The 18213-nt window shown below is 44.7% G+C and overlaps 1 long non-coding RNA gene across 1 annotated transcript in view; it reads right to left on the minus strand.

Annotated features, from left to right (window-relative positions):
- The window catches only part of LOC146544062 (uncharacterized), a 100747-nt gene extending 83391 nt beyond the window's left edge, over nt 1-17356 (minus strand). The window contains exon 1 of the long non-coding RNA XR_014884113.1: nt 17225-17356. This is a non-coding gene — a long non-coding RNA (uncharacterized LOC146544062). The remainder of the gene's footprint in view (nt 1-17224) is intronic.
- Between the last annotated feature and the right edge of the window lie 857 nt (nt 17357-18213).

Genomic DNA, 18213 nt, shown 5'->3' on the forward strand with positions numbered 1-18213 from the left:
TGCCAATTAAAAGGGGTCCAGTGGGCTCCCATTAACCCCCCTGGATACTAAAGTAAAACAACTTCTCTGCTTAGTTTCTGAATTTCTGCAGAAGCTCTTCAGTCATGCCCAGAGCTGGACAACCTGCTGGCTTTGTGAGCAGCCTCACAAAGTCAGCTCATTTTCCTGCTTGTGATTTTGCTGGGTGGATCTTTCACAAATCCACACCTATTCACAGTTCATTAGCTTGACTGCTTTAAATCTGTGCTGACATCAGGATTGCTCACACACTGATCATCACCTCTACAAGTCAAAGATTCCAGGTCCTCATCTGCTGTTGTGCTCCAGAATGAGATTCTGTCCCAACCTTCAACTACATAAGATGGGAACAGGGCAAGGAGATTTCACATAGCTACACCAGTGCCCTTTGCAAGAACATGTGATTGAAAGTGCACTTATTTGTGCTTCAGTATGCAGAAATAATTGCATGGCTAAACACACTAGAACAGAAGTTATACTACGCAGCAATGCAGTTTTCCAATTCATGTATATATGGCAGCTCCACTATTTAGGACATTTCTGTACAACTGGCTGGAATGGCTTGGAAAAGTCCCTGAGAGATCACTGAATGCTGAAAGTCAGTTCTGATGTGCTCTGCACAGACTGTGTAGCATGGGAGAATCATACAGACTCAGAAATATGTTGACAGAGATCTCTCAGTATTTTGTATGGTTATTTCTCCCCCACACACTGGGATTTTACCTTAAAATTTTATGGTAGAGATATTCAGTAGATCACTATACAAACATATCTATTTTTAGCTGCTTTTTCACTTTTCTTTGAAGACCCCAAGGCTATGACTTTTCACAGATACCTCAGTACTGGTCCAAAATCCTATGAGAGGAACATCTTGTGTGTTTCATTAAAGTGAGCTATGGTCAGAGACACCTACATTTTGGCTACACAAAGGCACACATGTGGTGGCACAATGGAGGAAGCAGGAAGGCATGAAGGAAGCACGGCCATTGAGCTCCACTGTACTATCCAACTTCTTGTTCTCTTTTCAAGTGGATCTATGCTCCATTTACCTACGTCTTTCAATAACTTCATCTTTCATTTTGTTCTAAGCAACATCCATGACATCAGTGAAGACAGACAGAGACATCCAATATGACTGTCACTCAAAGGATAGTTGCCCACATGCCATGACAGGCAGGTGCCTCATAAAGAACCTCATAAAGGAGGTGGAAGATGACTTGAAATGAGACCTGAAATGTACTACCTGCTGAGGGGTGCGTTTTGATTACGCCTTGGGTCTCCTTGGGTAATCATGGTCTCCTTGGGTAATCATGGAATCATCAAGGTTGGAAAACAGAGATCCCCAAGTCCAATCCCAGCCCATCATCACCGTGCCCACTGACCATGTTTCTCAGTGCCACTTCTCTACAGTTCTTGAACATCTTCAGGAACAGTGATTCCACCATCTCCCTCGATAGCCTGTTCCAATGCCTCACCAAACCCTAGCAAAGTAAACTGCCAGAGACACTCACAAGGCTCACAGCTTTGAGAGGAGTAAGAAGTCATGGGAGAAGTGTACAGGAAAGCAGGTATGGCATGAGTATCCCCAAGCAATGGAGAAAGTTCAAGTCCTAGTGCATCAGTGTTTGTGTCTGAGTGATAGGAGTTGGCAGGCTGGTGGATACCTCCAGCCCTGCCTTTTTGCACATCCAGCTGCAATCAGTATATAACAAAAATGTGTAAACGGTTAAAAAATAAATAAATAAATACAAAAACACATTTTCTTTCTTTCTGCAAAACACCTGCTGCCTGTCAGTGTGGAGCACAACCCTTTGTGTAGCAGCCCAATAAACAAAACTGTAAGCATCTGTCTTGCAACTGGATCCCAGCCCATGACAAAGAGTGAATCTGATCTGTAACAAACAGCTGGGAAGAGCTCTCAATACTGCACTGTACTTCACAGCCTGTCTATAGTTCCCTCCCAAAGCCAACCAGAACTTCTACTCCGTAACATAATAAAGGAAATGGGGAAAAGAAAAGGTAGAATTATTTTGTTGCATAGAATGCTTACTTACAATAAGGGGAAAAAAGATTTTTGCCACAGTTTTGTTTTCACCGAATACTACAGACGAACAGATCTACTCACTTCCTGTTAAAATTAAATGCAAATTATTGAAAGCTTTCATGAGATTAGGGGGAAAGAGCACCTACACCAACTTCACATATGTGATTCAGAAGCATCACTCTCAGTGGACGGAAAGCCTTGACTTAGTCTTTCATTCTGAAGAGTTACAAGTCCTAGTAGGCCAGGAGTTAAGCTTACAGCATTCAGGGCTAGATTTAGGGAGTTGCCATGTCAACACACCTCCACCGTTAGCAAGAACACCTCAGAGACTGGGATGTGAACTAGAAGCCCTATTTTTAAGTCTCCATATTCAGATTCAGTGCAACATAAAACTCAGACTCAAATTCCCCTGACTGTGATGAAGGGCTCCCTTGCTTCACCCTAGGTAGAATTTGGCCAATAGCCCCATGCCCATCCTGAGCCAATAAAGTAAAAAATATCCATTCGGCTGAGCAGCAGCTAGAACATCCTTCTTCCTTAGAAGGATACCAGCCCATGGAAAAGTAAATTCACTTAGATATAACATTTCCAAGGGGGCAATTCTTCTCTCTCACTCTCAAAATGGGGGAAAGCTCTTTGCCAGCATGTAATTTCTTTCCTAATCACATTGCAGTGTCACATACCAGTGAGCTAAGGGCTCCCGCAGCAGCGTTATCCTCCAGCATATGTGACTTTGTATAACATGTGCTTCGCTCGGCAGTCATCAGCAACAGAGAGCAAGAACATACTTCTTCCTCTATGACATTATTAGGCATTAAGAGCACTCTATAGCAGTGCATTTCAGCTTCTTTATTTTCTCCCAGTAAAAGCAGCTTGGCCACCTGGTGTGCTGCACACACAGTTAAATTCCAAATGTAATGTATTTTGTAGTGAAAGAGATTAGAAAGCTGCTGTAATGAATCTCATTATCAGTGTCTTTATATCCTCATCTAGTTGGAAGCAGAGATCATCCAGACCTAGGTGCTGTACTTATTTAAAAGAATATCATCTACCTCTCAACCCTGTCATTACAAGACAAATTGTTTCCTTTGGCTTGATGCTCTAGCCATGCTTTTCTCAGCTTTAAAACGTGTAAGCAGCCAGATTTTCTCAAGAACTGAAGGTCAGATTTTTAAGTGCTTGGCACCCACAACTGGGCTAGATTATTTTACGAGTGTTTGATTCCCATTTAGACACCTAAAATAAGAATCAGATTTTCAGACATGCTCAAAAGCCTCCAAGATCTTGTGGAAATCTGGATCTGGAGTTGCTCTAGTAACTTGCCAAATTAGTGGAAATTAAAGTAGACAGCCTCTCATCATGTTACTCATTGCAATGATAAATGCACAGTCTCTAACAGAAGTTAGATCCACTTCCAAGACTCAACCCCCTTCCCAAGGCAGTTATTTGCTGGTCTATACAGGCACAGGCCAATACTTCCAACTGTGATTCCCATGTTAAAAAAATAGTCCAGATTTTCATGTCTTCATATGCTCTCAGAGGAAGAGAAGACATCATTTCAGCTATATTTGCTCAACATTTCCAAGACAGTTCATCTAGTCACAGATAATGGCACAGAGACACTGCCAGGAAATGTCAGCCCAATGAACATTGGGAACATAACTGCAGTGGGTTAAAGCAAAGAGTCCTTTCTATCTCTGCCAGCTGAACCTATGCATCCTCTCCTGATCCAGCCCTGGGCTGTATCAGGCAGACCTCTCTTCCTGCCTTCCACCTATTTGACTGCTCAAACACACATCATTATGTTACTTATACACATTATAAGTACTTCATGGGATTTCAACAGAAATGGAAGAAACCACCGGTAAGGCACTGCAGCAAGATGGCCAGCAAGGTGGTGGGTACCCGTCCTTGGAGACATTCAGGCTGGACTCTGAGCTCCTGATGGAGCTGTAAGCGTCCCTGTTCATTGCAGGGCAGTTGAACTAGATGGTCTCCCCTTCCAACTCTAATGATTCTATAGTTCTATGAAAACTTCCTCCTTTCTGACCCTACTACTGTGCAGCTTCTTGACCACAAACTTCCGGACTAAATATGTCCCAAAACTGATCTTCCAACTATCAGAAACATTTCCAGAAACGTTCACATGAACATGACAGGAAGCCTACTGACTGAAAGAGGTGCTCCATCATTAGGGAACAGTCGCCTAGGAGACTCCTCTATCCAGTGCCAGCTAGACTGGGGGGTTGCTCTGTGCTAAACCTCAAGCTCTGCCAAAGCTGCTCCACTTTTGTACAAGTAACTTAGCATTTATCAGCCAATCAAATAAGATTCACGAGTTATCATTTCAGTGGTCAGACTAAACAGGACATTACAATCTCAAGATTGAAGACACATTCCCTTCTATTCCTTCCTCGGTTGAGCCTTCATACTTGCTGATTTACACACTTCAGAATTTTCAGCCCAGCCAAATTCTGATTTACGCCTCTAAATATCTAATTACTAATCTGAGCTGATGTGATGTGACTGCTCTTGCAGGTGCTGTTTCACATCCACAGTATGGATGAAATCCTCTATTTATTCCAAAATAAATGCAAGCGCACAAAATACCAAAGTAAATCAGGAGGTTCAGGTTGGATATTAGGAAAAATTTATTATCAGAAAGAGTGGTGATGCAGTGGCACAGGCTGCCCAGGGAGGTGGTGGAGTCAGTGTCCCTGGAAGTGTTCAGAACTGTGGAAATGTGACACTGATGGATGTGGTCAGTGGGTAATATTGGCAATACAGGGACGGTTGGACTAGATGATCTTTTCCAACCTGAATGATTCTATAGTTATTCCAGGAGGATTTGCTGACAGGATAGAGAAATGTCCCTTATAGATACGCTTTGTTGGAAGTTTTATCTGTTGTAGGGGTAAATATTAGATTTCAGTGTGAAAATCACGAATGGTAAAACTTGTTCTAGGATCAGAATTCTGAAAAAAAGACCCGATTTCAGTTCCCTAATCTGACGATACAGGCTTTCTGCACAACCTTCGGCAGAAAGGCCCAACATGTTAATTCCTCAGATGAGGATAAAGTCACCTCTTTCCACCCACTCTGTCCGATGGGTATGGTCTTCTCTCTTTCTATCTTTTACAATGCCAAAAAATATAAATTGAGCCCTTCAGCTTTACAGTACTTAAGAACACACATATTTTAAGGAGATCAGAGAGAAGGAGCCAGCAAAATGTTCATGCCCCATTAAGAAAATCTCAGGCATTTCAGGTGACAGATTCAGTGCCAAACAGCAACAATATTCACATACATATTCTAAAGAGAGCTTTTAGGTTCTCTCAATAGCCTGTTCTGCCAAAGCTGGCTCTGGGGGCACCACCCTACAAACCCTAAAGGCAAAGACATGCTTTGCAGCTCCTGTAGAAACTCATAGACAGGGAGGAGATCTGCTGGAAGTAAAAAGTCATGCGAGTGAAAATGCCATCATTTACAGATAAACACAGAGCGCGTTTTATTTTGGAATCAATGAGGTTTGCCAGGCACAACAAGTTACCCAGTCCCTGCTGCTATCCTTCATCTCTCTCCAGTCTATCAGCATTGTAAGTCAGCGTATCTGGATGTGAAGCACTCCCCACATGAATGGGCTATTCATCTTCCACCACTGCACAGGCAGAGCATGTGAAATGTCGGGAGATTAGACACTGCCAGAGTGAGAGATTCCGCCGTGCAATTAAAGTGTGAAGAACACATAAATCATGGATTCAAATGACTTCAACTGAGCAGCCGCTGATGTGGTGAGCAGCCCTGGATCCCATGGAGGAGCTGGTTTGTGCGATGGGATGTGAGCATGGAGATGGAGTTGTCCCTGCTAATGGGCTGGGATGGAGGAGGCGGCAATGGGCCGCTCTGACAGGTGAGGCAGGGATGGACAAATAGCCCAGGGAAACAAAGGCAAGATGAAACAGCAATATTTGAATAAAACTGGTGTCAGAGAGGCGGCCATGCTGATATAATGTCAGCAATGAGAGGGAGAACGTAAGAAAAAGTACATGGTAAATTAAGCACCAAGGCTGTTAAAGGTCCAGTTATTTTCCAGCTAGTTGCCTTCTGATTGTTCATTAAAGTACAATATCCAGCCCTGAAAAACAGCCAGGGAACATTCACTCATTTTTCCTGTTGGCAAGCAGTCATGGGACCTGGAGGCAGCCTGGCTCCCCGGATCTGGACACGCTGCAGCACTGCCTGGTCACTAGGAAGTGCTAATGGTGCAGAGTTGATTGCTTGCATCCACCCTTCCCTGATTTCCCTGTGCTTAGATGTGGGTAGCTTGCACATTTTCCATGGGAGAGGCACAGGACTCTGTGCAGTGCTCACACCAAGCATGCTGGAGACAAGCCAGCAATCTTATTTTTCATTAAGAATAAACAAAATATAAAAAACACATCCCTCAGAGCTGAGGGCTGAAGAGTTGACCTCTGTGTCAAAAACACCAGAGGACAAGGGAAAAGAATTGATTTCTGTTTTGTAGAAATCTCATGATTTTTAAGCCAGTCTCCTGATTGTGGCAGTGCTGAGCGTGATGTTTTTAAGCAATTTCTGAGTCATCTGTCCTGGCTCTCCCAGCAGGAGAAAGGAGAAGCAAAGCAATGATGTCCTAAAACACCATATTTTGAGAAATTAACAACAACAACAAACAAACAGAGGGTCTGGGATGGCTTAGGAGGTTGCTCTTAAAAACCACATCTCTTTTCTTGGTCCTTGACCCACTCAGCCCGGTAGGGTCAGGCAGGTTGGCAGGGCACTACCTCCTCTGTGCCCACCACTCTGTTGGGCTGGGGACAGGGAGGTGCCAATTCCCTGGGGATTATCACAGTACCACAGGTCCATCATGCTGCCCCCAGCTGGCACCAGGGGAGACAAAACCCATTGATACTATAGTAGGTTGAGAGTGACCCAGAGGCTAGAATCCCCAGAATCCCTCCCAACCCTACCATCAGTTGGTGATCGTGCCAAAAATTCCCTAAACATGCCAAACATTTTCTGAACATGCTGAGTAAGGAGAGACTGGATGGGGCTTTGAGCAACCTGGTTTAGTGGATGGTGACCTAGTCCACAGCAGGGGCATTGGAACTGGATGGATTTTAAGGTCCCTTTCAACTTTGAGATGCCAGCATGGGATGCAATGTGTAGAGGGTTCACAGGCTGTGGAAGTAGCAACACGTTTGGATGGGTGCTAAGGATGCAGGCATCTCCCCACACAACTAGAATTACTATCAGCATCCCCCAGTGGGACTTGATGCCCACAGGGACCTGCCACCGCTGCAGATATGAGCCCCTATGTGCTGCCACTGTGACATCCCATGGGTGAGACATCACACCAGCAGGGATGGGGTGAAATACAGGAGCTGAGTGCTGTGTCCTTGGTGCATGGAAGGTGCTGCATGGGTGCTGTGAGACACAGCACGTCGGCGGGCAGCAAGCTATCTCTGTGTGAATGTCTCTGCATCTCTGAAGATGGGAAGGAAGAAACAAACAGCTAGAGAGGCAGGCTGACTGAAGCCTCAAAATAAAGGCACCATTGGCCCTGCTGTAAATACCTACTTGGATCTCAGGCTCACTGTTCTCTAAGGGAGGACTTCTGGGACAAGGACCTACTCCTGGGTTGGAGATGATTCATCTGCCACAGTGTTTGGGGCTCCAGGAGCTGGCAAGAAGCTCCCACACTGATTTTGTTAGCGCGCCGGGCAAAAATGAAACGACACCTCAGCATGTTTGCAAACAAACACCGACTCCCTTCCTGTTTAACACCATCTGCCACCCAGCCCAATTTCCCTGCCCCTGTCCCTCCCCAAAAATGACAGCCAGAGACAGCTCCAAAAAGCAGCTGCTCAGGCAAGCAGTGCTCTGTCTCACCCACTTTGCTGCTTAGAAGTTTCTGTCCTCTCGCTGTTCCTGCCCACGGCAGAGCAACTAACCAGGCTGAGGGCTTTCTATGGGTGCCGAAATCACAAGATGGCTCACAGAGAGTTGGACAGGCTTCATCCTGGCCCATATTTGCCTCCATGCCTGGAGGAGCTGTTGTGGATGTGGAGTGGAGGCAAAGACTTTCTTCCCGTCTCTATTGGTTCAACATCCTTGCACAGTTCCTTATGTCTTAGAATCATCCAGTCACAGAACAGCTTGGTTTGGAAGGGACCTCAAAGCCCATCCAATTCCAACTGCCCTGCTATGGGCAGGGCTGCCAAGCACCAGATCAGGCTGCCTAGGGCCCCATCCAGTTTGGCCTTGAAGACATCCAGGGATGGGGCACCCACAGCTTCTCTGTTCCAGAACCTCACCACCCTTTCAGGGAAAAATTTCCTCCTATCATCTAATCTTCCCCCAGGAGTACTCCCAGCTGGGGCTGCTTACACCTGGCAGGCATCTGGCACCCACACAATAGTAAACATCTCCCCAGGGGAGCTGCACCCACTGAGGTGCCTACAGGGAGCAGATAAAAGCCTCTCAAAGCAGCCAGGTTTTGGAACCAGTCTCTCATTTTCTTTCCTAGAAACAAAGAATAAATGGAAGTAAATTCATACACTCAAGGAACGAGTTTGCCTGAGAAGGATCTGACTCCTTGAGGCTTCCACTAAGGTGGGGTTAAAGCAGTTCCTTGAGTAAAGAGACTGTTTGGTTGAAGAAAACCTAACACTGTGCTTACAGCACTGCAGGTGGGAACCTGCCTCCATATTTAATGGTATCACACAGCTGCAGAAAGCATACAGTGAGTGCGTTGCATCCCATAATAACTGAATAAGATACTAACACTTCTATGAACTCTTAACTCTATCCCTCCCTTGCCATTAACAAGGCATTGTTAATTACAGTTCTCATGCTTTACTTCAAAAAATAAAGGCAGTTCAGAGCCTGTGCTACACAACACTCTCATTCCCTTCTTTGCATGGCTGAGGTATCTCTGCTGTCAAGCAAAGAACTGAGAAGGAGCCTCCACCTTGGGACCAGGCACACATCTCCTGGCCTCAGCTCCAAGCGTGAAGGCACTCAAACTACAGTATTTAAACACCACCACTCGATAGACACAATGTCCTGATAGCATCTTAAGACTCAGCCACCTCTTAAATGGAAAGAGCCCAATTACTTTGAGGTAATACCAAGAAATAACGTGAACTGTCATCGACTGGCATTTTTATGCGGATGGTCTTTACATAGCACTCATCCTTTGCATGAAAGTGAGCAGCTTGTATTTTAGAGGCTTGCTTTATTCCTTCTCCCGAGATGGGATAGATTAAGGCCAAATGAGTGTTATCTTCCTGCTCATCAACAGCCAGGCCAGGCTCACATCCATTGTAATTTGAGGCATAGTTCAAAAGAAATCTATTCAGATCTTTTCCCAAGCTCCCATTAATCATCTCCTTCACATCCCCTTTCTAGCAGCTCTCCAATACACTATTTGAAGCTGTACTGTATTAAAATGCTTAAACATACATAAGTCCATTTTTGCTCAGAAAGTCTTCAGTATTTCCCTGCTCATTGTCTTTTGGTCTCCATGGTCCCTATGAGTGGTTTCTGCACAGCACAACTGGTCTGGGCTTTCTGGAGACAGCAGTGGACATCCCTGCTGTTTTGGAAGTATATAACCCACAGTATGAATTTTAAAATCAGAAGACTGAAGACAATTCTGCTGAGCATCCCAGTGATCCTGAGAAGATGGCCCTAAAAGCAACTGTATCCTTCACCGGGGAAGGACATGTCCTCTTTTGTGGGACCAACCTCTGCAGTACCAGCCATTACCAGAGTGGAGACATCTCTACATTAGCCTTCACCTTACAGGATATTTTCTGCCAAAAAAAAAAAAAAAAAAAAAAGGATAAAACCTAGCAGAGCAGCTGGCCTGGTGCCCTGGTCAGCTCACCTCTGTTTCCATGGAAGAATCCTTTTAGTGAGCTCTGATTTGCCAGAAAAATAAAGTACTTCCCACCTAGCAGCAATGTTATATTCCCAGAACAAAAACTTGCTTCTCTTTCACCAACTAATTTCTGCCCTAGTCACCGACCTGAAGATGAAGCCATCTGTCCACCCTCCAATAGTCTTCACATTGCATACAAAAATGTCATGGGATGCGGAGCTGATGATCATTGCAAGAGTCAAAATGGAAAGCACTTCCATGAACTCACTGCATTTCAGTTTTGTCATCATCCTCTTTTTGCCTTTTCTACTAGTAGCAAGTCACCTCAGGTTTTCATGTGATACCCAGGGCAAACTGATCCAGTGCCTGATTTAGTGGTTTTCAACCTGCCCACAGCATGAGTATTACAACTAGATGACCTTTAAGGTCCCTTCTAACCTAAGCCATTCTATAAATCCATGATTCTTTAATTCTGTTCCATGACTAAGGAATTTGAGATCCATTCTGGTAATAATAATATAAAATATTTTCATATACTAGTTGCCTCCACAGTGGCAGGGCTATTTAATGGCTGCAAAAAGGGTAAATCCTTGCCCTACTTACCACGTAGCATGGTTACAACCATCACATTGGTTATAAAGTCTTGCTACTCCCATGACTGAAATACCTTTTGTTGGTGGGCATCGCCTACTCTAAATGCAGAACAAAGGGTCCTTTTCACTGACATTTCACTCATGCTTTGAGGATCTCCAAGGCTTTTCATGGCCTATTTCACTCTTCTGTTAATCAGACCCTCACCCAGTCCCATCTGCTCACAACTCTCTGTACTGCCCTACACTGAACATTCAGCCTCCACCTCCCCTGCTCTGCCAGGCTGTGTCTGAAGGATGGGCTGCTGGTGTCCTTGGAGACTTGATTCACTGTGGCACTGTAATTGCTGCAGAGGAAACTGGTTCTGTTTGGTTCAAATACAGGAACTCAAGGTGCAATCCCTGCAGATAAACAAAGCTCTGAATGATGCTCTCCCTCCTCAGTCCTTCCTCCAAGGGCACGGGGAACTAACCCTACTTGCAGCTATTTCAGTGTGAGCCCATCACATAAATCCCAGTTATTCTGTCCTATAAGTGTCCTAACCCTTTATAAATCCCTGCATGTATTTTCATGTAGAAGTGGTATATCTACGGATCCTGGTTTGACATTTTCCTTCTAATTCTTGCAAACAATCTTCACCTGACAGGTTTTGGTTATGTCCCAGGTATCTAAGACTAATATATTTTTATCTCTGTGTTTGTGTTGTAGAGGAACAGACCAATAGCCAGGAGGAGTTCTCCAAAGCAAGCCCACATATCAATGTGGCACTCGGCAGTGGATTCAGCCCTCTTTTGCCCTTCAGGATATATATTCCTTGATGGGTGTTGTGTGTGCTTCTGTTGAAGCTGGCAGGCAGTTTAACTCCACATTTATGCTGTAAAGTCCTTCATCGTCTTTTAGGAAATGTATGGTGTAGGGGTCTTCTGCCTCATCAAAATCAAAAGCTTCCTACTCCCTTCCTTCACCTCTGAATGAAATACTGGCTTTTCAAGGCTATTCCTGAAAGCTACCATTTCTTTTTCTGGCTGCACATCCCAACCTGAGGCATACATGACCCTAGGCTACTTCATAGGTAGAATTTGCTGTAAAATAAAGTCTTCTTTTAGAGGAGAAAAAAAAAATCCTTTCCCATTTTACAGCTGGCCAGCTCACTTGTCTCTGCTTTCCAAGTGTCTTTTCAGCATTTCACAGTTTCCTCCTTTGCCACTGCTGACAGCCCTGTACTGGGCCAGGTGAAGTGTTCCTCCACCAGCAATCAGCAGTGGTTTATGGCACTCATAACGATGAAATTCCATCTGTCTCACAGCAGATCCCTCAGGAGGCTGCTAATCAAACAACATTCAATTAGCCCCTCCAGCTCTGCCACATATTCCGCTACATCATCTCTTCATCCTACTATGAAGCTCAAAGAAGCCTACAAAATTGCTTGGCTGTGGTGCACAATACTCCGTTACATCTTGTGCAGCTCTTCTGAGCATTTATCTCCTGGTTTCTGAGATTGTAAAAACTTCTTAAAGGTGAGTGGGTTTTATTGCCTCAGAAATCAATTTTGCTTGGTGTCTGTTGGTTCTTATCTATAATCTACTCTGAAAGAAAATAGTGGCCCAACTATTCACTATATTGCTGGCAATCCTCATTTTCTTCATTAAGGACCTCCATTTTTCCCAGAAGTTTTCAATTTTAGCTGTATAAAAGGACCTCTCAGGTCAGAGCACACTCTTTACTCAGGCTGGGAACCTGTTTCTTTGTTTAACCTGTTGCTATGTTTAATTTAACTCCTTTATGAACTCTTACTCACAAACCAGAAAGTAGTACGTTGAAAGGAAACAGGGCTTGATCCCAAAAGCATTGGGCAACCCCACTCCAACCTTTTTATCTTCATGAGTATAACCTTTACTTTTGCCTCCAGAGATTTATTGCAGTGATTTTAGTACTGAGACTCAGAAGCACGTGAAGGAGGGATTGAGCTCTCTCTCTGCTTTAGTACTGTTGGGGCAAACGTACATTGATTTTGGGGAACATTAGCCACACTGCATCTGAGTAATGAATAGCTGATTTGTTATTCAGGATGTCAACTGTGTGTCATCTAGACTCTCTTGGTCCAAATTAGCAAAAAAAGACTACACTTATCTGTATTGCTGTAACTGATGAGGACTGAGAAGCCATGATAAGATCTGGAGTTAGGTGATACAATCTAGACTCTTCCCCACAACATTGCTGGATTTTAACAGGACTTTGTCAAACCTGTTAAGTGAACATGATAGAGCTAATGTGATGGAGAGATATGTTGTCCCCACTTACCCAGAAATATCCTACAAGAAATCAGATAACAGACTTTGAATAAGAATGGAAGTTTCACCAAGCCACCAGAAAAAAACCAAACTTGGAAGAGACAGTCTGAGCCACAGGAGAGATTTGGGGCTGCATTTTGTTTTACTCAAACGTTTTCACTCATCGTTGGTTTCAAGTGACAACCTTTCATAATCTACATGCTGCATTTGGTTTGGAAGCAATGAGAAAGGAGCTTCACGAGAAACTTCACTGTCTTGTGTAAAGCAGCTATGGTGGCACAGATTCAGCTGGTGAAGGAGGTGGACAAACTGCATTGCATGTCACAAAAACATCTGATCTTCAGCAGTGCCTTCAAGACCAGGCTAGATGAGGCCACAGGCAACAAGATCTAGGACCTTATCCAGCAATTGGCAACCCTGTCTGCAGCTGTTGGAACTGGAGGATCTCTGAGATCCCTTCCAACCTAAGCCATTCCATGATTCTATGACTTACTGACCCACTCTGCTTTATTATCATTATCAATAAAAGGACATACCAAAGGATTAATACAGCACTGCATGTTGCATAGGCAGTAGACTACTCTTAATGTAGAAAGGGCAAAGCATGTGCTGGACTCCCCTCTAGGTACAGCCTCTTCTTACAACCAGATGAGAATGGACAGATTTAACGAAGCATGGAAATGGGATCAGGAAAGGTCCATCACATTCTGCTGCTGGGGGTCTCTGTGACCCTGATACGTGACATGTTTCCTCTGTGGCCCAAACTGGCATCACAAAAAAAAATATATTTTTCCTTGCAATACTGCCATTGCTGAAATACACTGTCTCACTTAAGCTCTCTAGACGTGACCACAGCACAAATACTTGTCAGTGCTGACAGCTGGAAGCATACTTCCATCTCATTTCCTTAGGTGTCAGCACATAATGTCATGGCACCAGGCGTGACACTCCATGGCCCAATGTAACAGAAGTGACACAACATGCTGAAACCAAGATACGACAAAAATTCAAGGTGCATACACAGCCATTCCTGAACCTCCTGAAGATGGCAGGAAAAGGCAGGAGTGGGAGTGGACGTCCTCACAACCTCCAGTAGATGAACTGGCAGAACCTCCAGGCTTGGCTGGGCTTTGCCTTCATTGCCACCCTCCTCTGGGGAGCAGAGCAACTCTGGACATCAGGTCACTAGAAAGACAGGGGGTGTGAAGTCTTGTGTAGGTCATTAGTAGCTAACAGCCATTGTCACTTGGCTGTCACTGTTAAGTGAAGCGACAGCAGATTCAGCTGTCACCAGAGAGGTACAATTGCAGCTTGCACAGGCACGCCTCAGGGAGACCTATGGACCCCTGTACATCCATCCTGAGATGGATAACCTATTCTCAGTGCTATAAACTGTGATATGGCAACGAGCTCCAAGAACACTCAGTTGTGCCTCACGTTGATCTGCCTTGCCCTTTGCCTAGGACCTCTCTGTCAAGAACTGCACCCTATACTGCTGGCTATATCCCCCCACTGCTACTGTTTTTCTTCTGCAGACAAATAGAGAACTCCAGATCTGTCTCATTCTGACTGTTCTGAATGAGAGGCTCTCCCATACCCCAATGACAGCTTTGTAGAGTATTCCAAGATAGATTGATAGGGCAGAATCCATGGGTTAGAATAACGTGAGGTGGCAGAATAGCACACATTCCCAAACATTCAGCTTTCCAACAGGGTGTCCTGCCTCTGCCCTGGCCACATCAATAGGCAGTCAAAACTGAACTGAGTTTCTTGTCCCCTTCACCTCCAAAGCTGAAATTAAGTCCTGCAGTCAGGAAAAGGAGCATTACAGGTGGCCTTGCATATGGAAACCCTCTGCCAAAGACAGACTTGCAGCCACAGAAAGCTCCTCCTTGAAAAGGAATGTGTCCATGACCATTTTGGAGTGATCTGACCTTTTTCATGGAGATATATACCTCCCTGTCAATGGCTCATAAATGGATGAACAGCTCAGCTCTTTTTAATAGAGTTAGGCACAGGGTAATAATAGACTTGTGCAGCTCTCTCTCCTTGCTTAATTCATCTTTCTACAAATCATTAGCATTGTTGGAATAACTGCTATCATTAGCTTGGATTCCTGCTCACAGCAGCTCACAGCCATGCTGTGGTGCACCACACATGGGAAACAGGGTGCCCTGCTTATGTTTGCCCAACAGGGGCTTGGGGCAGAGCTTTTCATTCTCCTCTCAAAGGAAGAAAGGTGCAGACAAAGCTGCTTTCTTTCCTCAGCAAAGGGATCCGTGCAGCAGATACCGAGACTCCATCTGCAGCATAAGCCCAATGCAGCTAAAAACAATGCAAATATCCCCTACATCTCCAAAGATGTTACTAACCTACATGAACGAACCTGAGGCTTCCACATATAAGAAAATGATGCTCTCCTGTTGTCATACATCCTACAAGGATGATGCTTACCAACAAATAATGTTGAACTGGGGATAGGACAAGGGGAAGTGGTTTCAAACTGAAAGAGGGGACATTTAGATTGGATATAGGGAAAGGGTTTTTTTGTTATTGTCGTTGTGGTTTTGTGTTTTAAACAATAAGGGTGATGAGGTAGATGTTGCACAGAGAGGTAGTGGATGCCCCATTCCTGGAGACACACAAGGTCAGGACTGATGGAGTTGCAGGTGTCCCTATTCATTGCAAGGGATTTGGACCAAAGAGCTTTAAGGATCCTTTCCAACTCAAACAATTCTATGATTCTATGAAAACTGCTCCTTCTGCACTTATTTTCTTCATTTCCGAGCCATTTCATAGCAATGATTTCCCTGCATAGTATCAAGCAAGTTCCGTGTACCCTAACAAGCCAAGCTGATATTCCTCTAGAAGCATTGGCAGCTTCTGTTAGCTGATTCACTTCTCACTGCTGTGCAGAAAGGCAAATACTGCACTGGTCTGAGCTGACCACATGCTGGGCACAGCCTGGTGCTGGATCAGAGCATATTGCCCCCAGCCCTGCTCTGGGCAGGCCAGAGAAAGCTCTGATTGCTGCCACCACTGCCTCCAAGTTCCTTACAGAATGCATTTCTTGGCATGGAAATACGTGCTTCAGCTCAGCAGAAAAATAATTCAAAGCCCAACCTTATGGTTCCTCGGATTCCAGATTGCTATCACAGAACCATAGAATAGAATCATTAAGGTTGCAAGAGACCATTAAGTTCACCAAATCCAACCCACCATGCCCAATGACCATGTCCCTCAGTGCCACATTTCTATAGACAATGACTCCACCAGCTCCCCTGGCTACCTGTGCTTAACCACTCTTTCTGGGAACTTATTTCTAATATCCAACCTAAGCACTGTCATGGAAGCAGATGGGGTCCAATCCTCTGGCTGTGTCTACAAATGTATTAGCATTGCAGAATCGCCCTTTAATTAAGTTTTTTGTGTTTGGTTTATAAGCATAGCAGTCTGGAGGTGATGACAGCAGAACACAGAATGGAGTCCACAGCTTTTTATGCACATCAGGGCACAGCACACACCCTCTTTTGTGTGCAGCCCTAAATGACGTCCCTGGGATTACACATGCAACAAAGAACAGCAATTGGCTTGGGTTTGAGAATGTTGTGTGATTTTTCCAGTAATCTGAAGTGGTCATTTCCTAGTAGTCTGTTTGTTTCTGTGTTAAAGGAAATATACTAATCAGAGTGCTTTATGTTTACAGTTATTGTGCAACAATTATAACAAGGCAGAGGGAGAGAGGAGTCAGGGACAAACTGATGTGGTGTGGACGTGAAAGCAAGGCAAGCCCTCTCCCCAGAAAGAAGAAAATAAGGTAAACCATTTCTACAACAGTGCTGCAATCTGCAATTAATGAAAGCTCACATGTGACCCTGGTCCTCACAAATACCATGAGTGAAGTGTGCAGAAGCAAGAGACCTGTAAAGCACATGGCTTAAAGGCATTGCATCCTCCTAGTACAAGCTGTGCACGGCTCTGACGCAAGTTTTTCCAGTAAAGGGCCTGAGTTGGCTTACATGTGTTATCAAACCTGCTCAGACAACTTGGAGTCAAAGGATCCTGAGCCAGGTTTGCACACATTGTGCTCTTTTGTAGAAGGTGTCTGTGGTGAGTTCTGTCAGCCCTGCAGTCAGCCTACCACAATGTTTGTATTTCCAGCCAAGTTTGAAAACAGGGCAGAAATAAGGCTGTATGAGAATATGCTCTGGGACTGACCATAAATGAGGTCCTCAGATACAGGTAGCACCATAAAGTTGTACACTCCTCCCCAGTGCTTGTCCTACAAAGCAGCTTCTGACAAGCTCTTTACAATGCCAGACAAAGTATTATTGGGAACACCAACAGTTACATACAGAAAAAAAGTTGACTCACCCAGCTGGAAATAAGGATCCCTGATAGCAGAACACCCTTCTCAGAAAGGAGCCTTCATCCAGAAAACATTCTCTCTTCACACACTAACCCTTAAATGAGCCTGGAGGGGAGGGGAAGGGAGGTGGAGGTGAACCCTGGGTCCACACCTTCTGGTCATGTGGGAAGCACAGGTAAATTGCTTACATCTGTGCTTCCTGGATCAGCCATACCCCTTCATCAGGTGCTCAGTCATCAGGCTGTTACCTGTTACCCCACACCCAGCAGTACAAATGCATCCCATCTAAATCTTGCTTATGGAGAAACATCCAAAGAATCTACGGCCATAAGATTCTGCTTTACTCATTGCTCTGTGTGCAAGAAGCTCTTTTCATTCAAGCCATAAGTGATTTAAATGTAATGGAGAAAGTTGACTGGCTCTGAGCATCTGATCAAGCTGTGGATGTCCCAGTTCATTGTAGGGGAACTGAACTGGGTGACCTTTAAGGGTCCCTTCCAACTCAAACAATTCCATTATTCTATGGTTCCATGAGTGCTATGGAGGTGGCAGCACAGCCCAGAAGGTCCACTGCGCTGTTTTGGGATGGGAAGCCAACATGAAGATTGCTCTGATGCAGGGTAACACACAGACCCACTGGGGTGAACAAACAACCCCTACAGTGGCTGTGGCAGGAGGCTGGGTTGGGAAATAAAGGGATCGCTGTGTGCTTGGCAAAGGATAAGGAGACCAGACTAGAGTTTCTCATTGTCACTGTGTCCAGTAAATCAGGTGACCTAGACCTCCAGAAACTTTGAGGGAGTCAACACTACAATGCTTAGTCCTATTTCGCTGAGGAGTTTTGCTGATTTTGCTTGCAGAAGAAAAGAGTTCTGCATCCTCTGCCATCACTTAACTGCTATGTTAGATGCGTTCCATGTGGCCAAGTTCCTGCGAGCACCAAATGAAAAATACAATCATAGAAGGATAGAATCATTTGATATGGAAGGGACTA

The sequence above is a fragment of the Meleagris gallopavo genome, chromosome 6 (genome assembly GCF_905368555.1).
Source record: "Meleagris gallopavo chromosome 6, MGAL_WU_HG_1.1, whole genome shotgun sequence".
NCBI classification, from domain to species: Eukaryota; Metazoa; Chordata; class Aves; order Galliformes; family Phasianidae; genus Meleagris; species Meleagris gallopavo.